The following is a 14,405-nucleotide window of genomic DNA, read 5'->3' as shown; positions in this document are numbered from 1 at the left end:
ATGTCAAGTAAGTCCCAGCAACACATTCCACCTAAATGGTCCCTACATGAACCATACCATATGCATTCATGTCATATGAACTGTCAACAGTTGCCCACAGGAAAATCAGGATCTCAGACAACTACAATTGCATGGCTGAAGTTGTGCAATTACATTAACCACTGAACAAACATCACCTTCAATGCTTTGCCTCATGGAGCATGCCTCACTGTCCTATTGTCATACAATAGTAGGCCAATGCCAACTGCATTCCCAAAGATCCCATACAAGGTCATGCAGAAATCTATTTGTCACATACACAATAACACAGCTATAAGGAATGATGCTTCCGAAACATGCCATGTTGCTGACAACAGGACAATAGCCTGGAGACGGCAAAATGGAAATACTTCTGTCACACTGGAAACATATCCACAATACACTTCACCAAGTGAAATTTGCCCCAGTGGCATCATGGAGTTAGTACTAATGTTGCTCAGATATGCCACTCATTTGGCATGGAAATGTGCCCTATAGACAAAATGTGCAATATGTCAGGGAGATACATCTCTAAAATTCACAACACAATGAATCTGCAAGTCCCAGGGAAATCACCACTAATGTCTGGCACCCCTTACAATGACATACTCTGAGTGTATCAGTAGACACTATTAGTCCTTTGGATGTTGGAGAGGTCCAGAGATTTGCAAGTACTTGTAGAAGGCCCTGAACATGTTGCCCAGTGGGAAACTACATAATTTTCTCCATTTTGGTCATACAAACCCAGATGTCTGTAGATGAATGCTTGTACCCAAACACATGTGATTCGAACATAACTGCAAGTCGCTCCATGATGCATGCTAACAGTCAGGTTACAAACCTTCCCTATTTCACATGTGCAAAGCACTTTGCTACATGATTTACATCAATGGCATGGAAATACACATTGTACATAAAAACTGTAGGCCTACCTGTCATGTCCCTCATTGCTAATGCAGTTATATATGCCAAATGGTGAGGGTATGTGCCAGCCAAGAAGCAATTGTGAAAAACTCCTGTCTGTGACACCATATGAAATGTTCCCCCATTGTAAATGTCCTATTTCACACACAGGTTGGCGTGCACATATATGTGAGGGAATACAGAATTTATCCCATCAACACAGGTAGAAACAGCAGCTTTCAGATGTTTTTCAAAAGAGAAAGTGACACATGCTGGCATGTAGGCACAAGGAATTTTGGCAATAGTAATAGCACATAAACTGTGTCAATGGACATTCCCCACTTACCAAGGGAAAGTATTGATCTACAGCTGCACCCCAAAACAATTGTATGGACTGTCACCTGTATGATGGTCATCTTCACATTATAGACAGTAGTGAGGCACCAGCACATGTTATACACTGAAGACACATAGGGGGTGATTTTAACCTTGGCGGACGGCGGAGGCCGTCCGCCAAGGTACCGCCGTGAAATGACCACACCGCGGTCAAAAGACCGCGGCGGCCATTTAAACATTTCCTCTGGGCCGGCGGGCGCTCTCCGAAAGAGCGCCCGCCGGCCCAGAGGAAATGCCCCTGCAACGAGGACGCCGGCTCAGAATTGAGCCGGCGTAGTTGCAGGGGTGCGACGGGTGCAGTTGCACCCGTCGCGTATTTCAGTGTCTGCAAGGCAGACACTGAAATACTTTGCGGGGCCCTCTTACGGGGGCCCCTGCGGCACCCCCTACCGCCATCCTGTTCATGGCGGGTTTCCCGCCATGAACAGGATGGCGGTAGGGGCTGTCAGAATCCTCATGGCGGCGGAGCGCGCTCCGCCGCCATGAAGGATTCCCCCGAGCAGCGGTAAGTCGGCGGGAGCCCGCCGACTTGCCGCTTCTGACCGCGGCTGAACCGCCGCGGTCAGAATGCTCGTGGGAGCACCGCCAGCCTGTTGGCGGTGCTCCCGTGGTCGGTGGCCCTGGCGGCCACCGGCCGCCAGGGTCAGAATGACCCCCATAGCCTCTGGGTGTCAGAGGCCACTATACTCATTTGACCAGACACATGGCTGAGGACAGTAATCCATCACTACCTTTCTTTTGGCCTGTAACACTGAGGAGCAGTGGTCTATTGCATAGAATTTACACCTACTACAACAACAAACAGTACTTGATTGATCAATGTACACAGCCATATGTTGTCCCTGGAGAGCAAATTGTTTGTGGATTGTACACAGTTGTGTCCTAGGTCCCTGGGCCAATAGGCAAGGCAGAACAGTATGCAACATGTGACATGTCTACATAAACAAACACTCATCTCCTGTGTTACACATGGCTCATACCTAATCGTCAGGAGGAGCTGTAAGAACCTAACATATTCACTTGGCAATGTGACAGACAGGACTATGCCCTGTACTCATCCCCTTGTGGCTGCTGTGCTGTCCTCAAACCCCCATCAAGGTCTGAGTAGGTCACCACCAGAATCTGGACCATTAGTGGGGTCATGGTCTGATGTGCGCCCCATCTACGTTGGGAGGACATCCTCGGCTGGACCTCTTCGATCTTCCAGGCCCAGCTTCTCAGGTCCTCCCACCTCTTCTGACAGTGGCTGCTCAACCAGCTGTAGACCCTCAGGGTCCACACCTTCCAGGCGATAGCTCTCCATAGCTCCTTCTTCTGATGGGCGTTGACCTCTATGGGTGCAAAACCCAAAACAAGAGGTTACAATCACAAGTTTTGGCACAAGTGCTTGAGTTACATACATGTCAGAAACACCAAGGTAGAACTTTTCCATTTGTTAACTCTCCACAAGTGTGAAACACACAAGCCAATAAGTACAGGGACATCACTACAGACATCTGTATTTCCATCTGCAGACTAATCCACTACCCTGCTCAGGGCCTACAATGACTAAGCAAGCTTACTGACATCAGGTAGCCCCTGCTCCAGCAACCTGTACTATGATGTGAGCCACATTGAAACACTAAACAACTATGTGCCTTCTGAAGGGTAAACTCCTTAGGCCTGAAAGGACCAACACATTCACAGTCTGTGGGATTGACTCACTGCATGCAGTCCCTAGAGGCAGCTGCCATAGTATAAACTTCACCATTACACTTGAGTGACAATCAAGGGGCTAGAATGGTGGGTACAAAAGTGTCTTCCTTGTCCATGTGTGGACATGTGAAATAACAAATGCATGCTCATGCCACTTCACAGGGTGGGTTCCGCGGTATGTACCTGTACCACAGAAAACTTCTTCGGACATATGTGTCTAACCTACAGAGATGGCATCCAACATACAAAAGTATGCTTTGTACAGTTGCTGCTATGTGACCAAGCTACTGAGTCGCATATCATGGCCTCCCAGGATCAACACACCGCCTGCACTGTGGGACTGTCATCAGTGCATTAAGCCTGTACAGGACAAATATGACCTTTGAGAAGGTGACTACAGAGCTGTGGGAGTAAGGGATTCAAAGACACACATTGACAATGATGCAAAATGCACATATGGACTAGTTTAACAATTTACCTCTGTACACATTCCCAATCAAGTCAAAGGACTGATACAATCAGGACAGGTTTTGCCATTGGAGCATCATATTGGCCACATGTCAGGATCTGCTGGTGTACGGGTAGTGGGCACAGTGACACAGTTGGACAAGGTCCCATACTGGGAGATACATTTGACAGGCCCTTCTCTCTGCAGGCTGAGCAGATAGAACATACATGACACTCCATGTCCATCACTTCCATTCATGACAGTACATCATGTGGCCATCAGGAATTTGGCATGTGGTTTGTATGGCAACCTGAAGGCAGAGTGAGTCATGATATGCCTTCCACACAACAGTTTTGCAAGGCCATATGTTGTTTGAAAGGTATGTGGCACTATACACATTGCTCACATGATTTTCAAATGAGTCATACAAGATGCATATACAGTTCATGCTGTCAGGCACATACATGTTGTCCAGCATTTACAACAATCATGAAGAAAGAAATGTCATTGTATGGTAGTAGTGTCTCCTTACCTAGTTATGCATCCAACACATGGAGGGTCTAGGACCCAAGAAACCTCACAAAACACAATGTAATTGAACTTAACATATGGCACTGGCTACCACTACATGCATATTGTACATCCCCTTCATGCCACACAGACTGCAACAACAGGCACCCAAAAAGTCTAACTGGCACACAGAGGCACATTGTAGCCTGTGAGGAGGAAAGGATGGTGACGTACAGAGAAAATTGTGCACATAAGGTACTTATGGGCTCCTCTGATGAGACATAGAGCTGTCCATACAGGGGTAGGGGCTCATTAACAGGCCTCTCCAGCTCCTTTGCAGAGAAGGCAGGGGCCCTATCACTTGCTGGATGTGGCATGATTGCTCCGAGAGACAGCACACAGCAGCTTAGGTCATGGAGGTGTTGCTGGCAGCAGTGCCAGGAGTCAAGTGCGTGAATGTGCACAATATGGCGGTCACGTCTGCCACGTATGCGGTCTCGACTGCCGGCGGACACACCTATTGGGCCGCGACCGCCACTGGCAACACCGTTAGCCTAGGATGTGTGCACTACAGTTGTAACCGCCATGATGGCTTTTGCCAGCGGTCGCGGGCAGTTGGCATACATCACGTATGTTGATTTGGACACACTGACTAATATTGCAAATCATGTTATTCACACATAGATACCTAGGGAGAGGGAGGATGCGACAACCTCCTGTCTACTGTCCACTGGTAGTCCTTCAGACCATGGAGCAAAGCCACATAGTTATGTATTACCACCCGGATAGGCAAACAATAGTGGACCTATGTCCTCAGTTGGAGCCAGATCTGATGCCAGCTATTAGTTATCCAACAAACATACCACCCATTGTACAAGTCAAGTCAGTATTGCACTTCCTAGTCACAGAGCCATTACAACATACAGTGGCCCTATCTGTTGGCATGTCCCAACTTATGTTCAGTTAGGTGTAGAAGGATGCCCTCTCAGCAATGTTGAAACACCTTGACAGCTATGTCAGGTTTCCCCGATGTGAGTATTTAGCCTATATGAATGCTGACTTTTATGGTTTTGCCACCTCCCACATGTGATGGGGGCCATTGATGGCACACATGTTGGCTTGGTGCCACCGCAGGCCAATCAACATATTTATCAGAACAGAAAGAACTTCCATTCCATTAACATACAAGTCGTCTGTTTGGCTGATCTCTACATTTCACGTCTGTGCACGTTATCTTGGTTCAGCTCATGATTCCTTCATAATGCAGAGCAGCACCATACCCCAGCTGATGTCACAACTGTACCCAGAGAGGGCCTGGTTGGTTAGTAGGTCACATCTGTCCTGATTGTATGTGTGCAATGTCAGGTGCTACAAGCAGTAAGTGAGTGACTCATTGTGGCACATATGTCCCATGCCTTAACAGGAGACTCCGCATATCCAAACCATCCTTGGTTGTTGATGCCACAGAGGAATCCAACTACGCCAGGGGAAATCTGCTTCAATGAAGCCCATGGAAGAACACGGCGGGTAGTGGAGCAGGCTTTTGGGCTCCTGAAGGTCAGATTTAGGTTCTGGACTGGACTGGACTGGACTGGTGGATCCCTCCTCTACTTACCTAGCAAAGTGTGTCAGATCAGTGTAGCATGCTCCACAACATCGCCTTGCGGAGGAATATCCTGCACATCCCAGAGGAGGGGGAGCATGCAGTGCCACCAGGTGGGACTCCTGAAATGCCAAGTGAGGATGACAGTGGAGGAAGGAGCTGACTTGCAGAAAGATCTCATCAACAGCTAATTTTCATGAGTGTAAGTATGTCATGTGATGTAATGACATTGATTGTATAGTGAACTGTAGTTGTGAGACTGTGTGGAGTTTAAAGTTTTAGGAACAGCTAGGGAGCTGGTACTGTGCAATATTTAGCCAAAGACTGCTTGATGAAATAGATTTTGACGCATCCCCACCTTGATGGTTTTGTTGTGCTTGTGTCAGTTTCACTGCAATGTGCTTTGTTTTTCATTTGCTTGCTATGTGATTTGTGTCATGGGCATGTTTTCAGGCCTATATACCTAGTTTTGTCTTTGTACAGGTACCTTCAATATGACATCCTCATGCGTGCATTTCAGGGTTTTAACATTAGCAGGTATCTGATGCTGTTCTGGCATACAAAGTGGACATGGATTGTTCCAGGTAATGTAGGTCACAGAGTTTGGGTGTCTGAACCTGTGCAAAGACAGCTTGCACAGTGTTTGGGTAGAAGGCAGAAATGCCCATTGGACTTGTTTTGTGTGCTGTGGTGGGCCGACTGCATCATGTGTGTCATCATATGGGTATGGAATATGTAGTCATGGTTTGAAACCAAGCCATTTTACCTTCATTATTTTTATGACTGGTATGTAGCTGTAGACGTATTACTTCATTGCAGTCCACAGTACCTGTGCCACAACATCAACATATGTTTGTGTCATACCACCAAATGCATGGGAATTGGATTAGGATGGGCCTTTGTTTAGGGACTGCTGTACTGTCATCTGTCTGTATTTTGGATTATGCAATGTTGGAGATGAGGTTCAAGCTGCTGCCATCTTCCACTTTAATGTTTGCTTATTTCACAGGACAATGTCTGACGAATCCCTTCCTTTTGTGTTCTGGGAAGCTGTACCTTGGAATATGTACTTTTACTCAGCATGAGTCACATATTCTTGTTTCTAAAAGTCCAGACATATAGGCAGCCTATGTCCTGTACCCTGAAATTCAATTTTTGGTTTGACCAGACACTTCTACTAATGTGTTTGTGTGTAGTGGTTGTGATCCTGAGCAGGACACTGTGTACCTGTAACATATCCCTGCTTGCAGAAGTAGCCTGTGTCATCATCATGTGGTTCACATGGTCTTACATCTCTACATAGCAAAATGTGGAAATTAAGAAAGCATACAATGTGTTTGTGATGGGTGAATGCATTCCAATACTAACGCAGAAAATAAAATTTGAACAGTAGACAGACAGGAACAAAAATTAAAAGTGAAGAGGTCTGTCATAGTGAAGGACTTCATTGAAGAGGATGCCACACCATTGGGAGTTCAAAGTCCAGAGTACTCCTCCCATTGAAAATGTTAGGTGGATGAGGATCAGTCAACAAAGTGAATGTGTGGCACACAAAGGAGGTCCTATAGGAAGAGGTCACTTGCTGGCAGTGGCAGGTGTCTTGCCATCTCCGCCTCCTGGATTCTTAGCTAAACGTCTCCACCTGCGTTGTTGGGAGAGGGGGATCTGCTGCTACAATGGCAGGTGTGTCAGGGGTGGGTTCTTCCTCTGCTAGGGCCTCCTTTCCAGTGGCTGGCACCGATGTTGATGAACCTGTGTTGATGAGCCAAAGGAAGAGGAAGATTGGTTTTGAGAAGCCCTGCTCAGGACTGTGTGAATGTCCCTCAGCACCCCTGTTAGGGAGGCCATTTTGGTACTGTGGGCCTCCATCTGTTCTCCGTGTCCCCATGCATGTTCCTCTGTAACTGCTTGAATTCCCGAAGTTCGGTCAAGACCTGGCCCATCACGCCTTGGGAATCTTGATAGACTCCCAAGACGTGGCTGATGGTGTCCTGGATAGGAGCAGCCCCAGTGACTTCACCCCGATGGGCAACAACATCCCTCCCACGCACCCTACCCCCACAAGCCTGTGACAGGGTGCCCTCTCCAACTCGGTCCTGGAACCTCATTGTTGGAAGTATTGCATTGCAACTCAGGGACCAGGACTGGGGGGCATGAGATGGTAGACACTGTGCTTGGTACACAGGTTGAGGGGCTAATGGCTGCCTGTGATGTTGAGGCAACCGGGCTGGGAGGTGTTGATGTGCCCACAGTGAGACTCTCTGTTGGTGTTTGACTAGGTTGCCCAGATGGGTCAGAACCGTCCTCCACGTCCAGAGGTCCAGGAGTGTCTTCTTCATTGAGGACTTCATCCAGGGAGGTAGTGGCAGTTTCTTCTGTGGTCTCTGTGTGCCCAGTGACAGCTCAACCTGTTGATGTGAAAACATACAATATTACTGGTTATATTGTGACATCTACCTCCAACAGTTTAGTGTTACAGTGAGCATAGAGCTTGCACAAAGTTAAGTTGTAGTTAATCCAGTTGTGACAAGTACCTATGCATTCAGGTCACAGGGCCCATTAGGCTTTGCGTTCAGGTTACTACTGTGACATCTACTTCCAACAGTTTAGTGTTGCAGTAAGCATAGACCTTGTACAAAGTTAAGTTGCAGTTAATCCAATTGTGGCAAGTACCCATGTTATTGGTAGTACTGACATGACATTTGTGGAGCATGCCAGATCTGTGTGACTGAAGCAGCTGCTGAAATGTGCTGGTCATTAGTGTTTGGGAGTATGAGCTGAGATTTACATCTTGCCACCAGTTCAGGCATTTCTGTGGCTAGGCAAGATTTGGCTTTGACCATTGTGAGGCCTAGTTAAGTGTAATGCAGGCAGACACAGGGCTTTGTTGTATATGTGACTGACTGGAGTCATCATGTGCATAGTGCATCATGAATGTGTCTGCTGCTGCTACTAATCTGGTGATGTATCTTAAGGCCTTACGAATACTTGTTATACACACTCGGTAAGGTGTCATTCCTATTCTCAATATGTTCATCATTAGCAGGTCAAGATTGAGCTAGGTAGACAGAAACATCTCTGAGCTGGGCATGATCTGTATATTGGTCACTCCCATGTGAGTAAACTTCAATTGAGAGTTACCAGGCAAGGGTCTTTGGACAAGTGAACACTGGTATGGTGTTTAGAGTTAGAGAAACAGTGTCTCCTGGGAGTTGCAGTCATGTCTCTCTCTATACCACACCCATTTAACAAACATTATCCTCTCAAGTGAGTAAACATCATTTGAGAGTTCACTAATAGATGGATTTGGGCAAGTGAACACGGGGCTTGTGGTTGAAGTTAGAGAAACAGGGCCTATTGGGATTTTCATTGAGGTCACTTCCTCTACTTCCCACCACTATATAAATGGTATCCTCCTAGGTGAGTAAGCCTCAATTGAGAGTTAACAAACATGGGTATTTGGGCAAGTGAACACTAGGCTTGTGTTTGGAGTTACAGAAACAGAACCTCCTGGCTTTAGCAGTCGTGTCACTCCCTCTACTTCACACTTTGAGTAAACAGGTGAGTAAACTTTGTTTTTGAGTTCCCAAACAAGGGCATTTACAGAAGAAAACACTGGACTGGTTGATTCAGCGACAGTAGCAGAGCCTCCTGGGAGTTGCAGTCTTTACTACACGCACTATACCCCCAGGTGAGTATACTTCATGTGTGAGTTACCAAACAGGGGTCTTTGGAGAAGAGGACACTGGGCTGCTAGGTGGAGTAACAAAACCTCCTGGCCTTAGCAGTCATGTCACTCCCTGTACTAAACACACTATACAAATGGTATCTCCCAGGTGACTATACTTCTTTTGAGAGTTGACAAACAGGGATATATGGGCAAGTGACCACTGTGCTGGTGCTTGGAGTTACATTAACTGGGCCTCCTACGAGTTGCAGTCAGATCACTCTCTCTACTATACACACTATACAAATTATCCCCACTAGGTGAGTCCACTTCAATTGATAATTGTGAAACATATGTATTGGGGCATGTGACCACTGGTCTGGTGTTTGCTCAAACAGTGCCTTCTGTGAGTTGCAGTCAGGTCACTTTCTCTACTATACACACTTGACCAATGTTCTTCCCCTAGGTGAGTACACTTAAATTGAGAGTTCACTAACAGGTGTACTGAAGCATGTGACCAATTTTCTAGAGTTTGTAGTTACACAAATAGTGCCTCCTGGGAGTTGTGGTCATGTCAATGCCTGCACTACACATACTGGACAAATGTTATCTGCCCAGGTGTGTACCCTTAAAATGATAGATAACAAACAGGGTTATTTGGACAAGTGAATATTGGTCTGGTGTTTGGAGTTATTTAAACAGTGTCTGCTGGGAGTTGCAGTCATGTCAGTCCCTGTAATACACACTTGTGGTCTGCCTTTTTTGCTTGGCAGCAGGCGGTCCTGCCTGTATAATTCATAATAGGGCGGTCTGAAAGACAGCCAACAAAGCAGCCTTTTCAGGACGTCAACATGGCAGTCTAGCGGTCCAACCGCCAAACTCATAATGAGGCCCTAAGTCCATGAAAGATTTGCTCCACAAGCCGTTGTTCAAGAACTTTAACCACATCTCTCATCCCCAGAGCTCAATGATATCTCTATGCTGTCAGCAGCACAGCTTACGCTGTGCCTGATTGCACAGTTTGGAAAAAAGTTACTTAGCAGATCATAGGACCCACTGAGACATTGCAATTGCCAAAAGTGTTGAAAGTTGACTGTAAAGCATATGATGTCTGATTTACAGGCATATACCAAAATAAAGATCATTATTTGAATACATTGAATTATAAAGAAATGTATTGTTTTCATCATGATGCATACTATTACATACACAGAACTAGTTATCCTAGTGAAATATACAATTATACAAAATGGGAGCATTGTGAAGCTCCACCCTTACTAGTCATACAAATATCTTAAGGGATTTTCTGTATTTCCACAAAAATGACAGGTCACATCCCTCAGCTTTCCATTTTTCACAACAACCACAACAACATAAAGAGAACTTAATTACCACTAACAAACTGATTTATTCAGAGGAATTTAATAAGAATTTAGCCATGTAGGGCTATGAGTATTGGAAAGAAAATGTTGATGAGATAATATTTGGGGAACCAAATATTGGCATGTTCAAGGGAGAGAAGCCTCATTTAAAGCATGTATTATAACCAAATAAATGATTTTTCTGAATGATTCTATCCAGCAGATTACCTGTCTGGTATTCTGAACCATGAAAGATCTTTGAAATCCCTCTATACTAAAGGTTTATTTCACACTATTCCCATTTGACAACCCCAAACAAACATTTTCAACTGAAATAAATTGCATGATCCAGAGTGGAATTTATAATTCTTCACAATTTCCTCCTGAAGGTTTCGCCTTATGACACTATGGGGGTCATTCTGACCCTGGCGGTCATGGACTGCCAGGGCCAACGACCGCGGGAGCACCGCCAACAGGCTGGCGGTGCTCCCATGGGCATTCTGACCGCAGCGGTACAGCCGCGGTCAGAAATGGGAAACCGGCGGTGTCCCGCCGGTTTCCCGCTGCCCAAGGGAATCCTCCATGGCGGCGCTGCAGGCAGCGCCGCCATGGGGATTCCGACCCCCTTACCGCCAGCATGGCTCTGGCGGTTTTGACCGCCAGAACCTGGCTGGCAGTAACGGGTGTCGTGGGGCCCCTGGGGGCCCCTGCAGTGCCCATGCCAATTGCATGGGCACTGCAGGGGCCCCCTAACAGGGCCCCACCAAGATTTTCAGTGTCTGCCAAGCAGACACTGAAAATCGCGACGGGTGCAACGGCACCCGTCGCACCCCTTCCACTCCGCCGGCTCCATTCGGAGCCGGCATCCTCATGGAAGGGGGTTTCCCGCTGGGCTGGCGGGCGGCCTTCTGGCGGTCGCCCGCCAGCCCAGCGGGAAACTCAGAATTACCGCGGCGGTCTTTTGACCGCGCAGCGGTATTCTGACGGCGGGACTTTGGCAGCGGAGTCAGAATGACCGCCTATGATTCCAATACTAAGCCTGGTCAGAATTTTGATTATGCCTGAGTAATCGAAATGATTTCAGTAATTCCACGATAAAGATTAACACTATTATGATGCGATTACTATGCAATTACTCTTCTCATAATTAAGAGTAATTTATGGGGAAACTCCTACTGCTAGAGCACATTTAGCGAGCGTGAGAAGCTGTTCACACTCCCTATTCATGTTTTGCTGGATTTAACATTGTTTCTTAACACAAGATGCATCCTTACATCTATTATGCATGCAAGGGTGCATTTTGCAATAAGAAAATAGTGCAAAATTCTGTAGTAAATTGTGGAAAAATTCTACCCCAAGAACACATTTAGCTATCGCAAGTGCCTGCTTGTGCTCGCTATTTGTGTTCTGTTGCATTTAGAGCTATTGCTTAGTGCAAAATATATCTTTGCGTCCATTTTTGATGCAAGGGGGCATTTCGGTACTAAGAAATAGCACTAAATATAGAAATACTCTTCTCAGGTAATTCTAGTGTGATCTTGTGGAATTCGTAGATAATTATGTGTGAATATGCTACATGGTATTATGCATGTTATGCCCACCTCTATCGAGTACTTGCCTGTACAGTTACCTTTCCAGCTCCCTTTGATCTTAAGCCATTCACCCTGATCCACAATATAACAGTCGCATACCTGTAGCTGCTACCGCAAGTAGAGTAGGTAAGCTGTGCAAATGTTGGTTAGCACATTCTAGTCTTCTGATTGTGAAGGAGCATTTGTCCCTAATTATGGAAAATATGAATTTATCTGATTTCCTCCTTGGACCACGTCTCATTAGACTTAAACAATTTATAGTGACAGGGACAGATACTCAGAAAGAGAAGCTGAAAAGGGAATTAAACTGACAGATAAAGAAAACCTGCAAGCAGTTTTGAAATTTATCGACAATGACATGCACACACTTTCTAAAAGAGTATGTTCTTTAAAGAACATCATGTCTTCAGCATAAGGTCTCCTTAAAGAGACTTAAATCTTTTTACAGAATGGCCAGGATTAGTTAAGTGCTATAAAACAATTACATTGGGCTTTTTAAACTTGTTGATCAGCTTATGTGCCCTAGCAACTTCTGAATGAAACAGCTATTTCTGAGCCTTACAATTTGACCCTGACACAGAAAACAATGACTTGCAAAGAATTCACATACACTTTAAGTATGGAGCGAGGGAACATCATTTTCAGTTAGGGGAAATTCACCTTTTATGTGGCTGATACACTGAGTTGTTTCCCTGCCCATTACAACTTTTCAGTTTCATGATTGTCAAAAGTACACATCACTGGGCTAGAATGAAAAAATTCACACTCCTTTCATGTGTTTAAATGAAGATGACCCTGTGTTTATCAGTGTTTCAGCTGCAGAATTCCTCTAGGTCATTCAATAACGTGCAATTCAATTTCTTTGCATGGAAAGTGTAATGCTTAGATACCTGGATTGAATTGTGTCCTATCAGCCATTTCATCCATCTGCATTATCTGTCTTCAACTTGGCACATTCAGTATCATGCATGGTCTGCTTGGTTGCCAAAACACATCTCTTCCTGATTGAAATCATGATTTGATATTGGCCCTCATTATGACATTGGCTGTAAATCCCACTTACCACCACGCTGACTCCCACCAACGTACCCTCGCCGCCGCGGATATCCGTTCACCATATTATGACACACACATTCCAATCCGTCACTATTCAACCACAAAAGCAAGTCCGCCACACCAAAGGTCAGTGATAAACTGGCGGTTTCAAAACCCATAACGTTATGCTAATAGAACAACGCCCATCACATTATGACCAACTAATCACCACAGAGGTCATTCAATGGCGGTAAACCATTGGTGGTACATGCCGCCGTGCTCAAAATACACACACACACAAACAAAAATAACACCACATTGGACTATTCAAACAACACACACCTGACACCCATACACACACCACACCCACACACCCATACCACTATAAAACACACACCCAAAACCCTTAACGACTACAAACCATTGGCACAAGACATACACCACGACTAAAGACAAGATCAGAGCCACACACCACCATCACCTATATACCACCCATGCACCCCACATCACACACCCCAACACATCACCTTACACACCCTCACCCACACAACTCATACAACACCCATGGCACCACAAAGACACCCCAGATTCTCAGAGGAGGAGCTAAGGGTCATGGTGGTGGAAATCATCAGGGTGGAGCCACAGCTATTTGGAGCACAGGTGCAGCAGATATCCATTGCTAGGAAGATGGAGCTATGGCGGAAGATCGTGGGCAGGGTCAACGCCGTGGGACAGCACACAAAACCCAGGGATGACATCAGGAAGATGTGGAACGACCTATGGGGGAAGGTATGTTCCATAGCAGCAAGACACCAACTCGCTGTACAGAGCACTGGCAGTGGACCCCCACCTCCTCCCCCACAACTAACAACATGGGAGGAGCAAGTCTTGTCAATCATGCATCCTGAGGGCCTGGCTCGAGTAGCAGGTGGATTGGACTCTGGTAAGTCAACTCTCTACTATTATCACCCCTCTACCTGCCTGCCATCATATACTTTCACCCCCACTCCCATCACTCCACCACTTACCACACACCCCGCCATCACATCTCACTCATCCCAATGCCAAGCCCTGCATGCTATACCAATGCATAGACACCACTCACAGACCCATCACTAAAGCATGCACACTAGAGAAAATCAGCTAGCCCACCACATACCAACTTACACAAGTAAAA

Source organism: Pleurodeles waltl, chromosome 1_1 (genome assembly GCF_031143425.1).
Source record: "Pleurodeles waltl isolate 20211129_DDA chromosome 1_1, aPleWal1.hap1.20221129, whole genome shotgun sequence".
Lineage (NCBI taxonomy): Eukaryota > Metazoa > Chordata > Amphibia > Caudata > Salamandridae > Pleurodeles > Pleurodeles waltl.
This window is presented reverse-complemented; position numbering follows the sequence as displayed.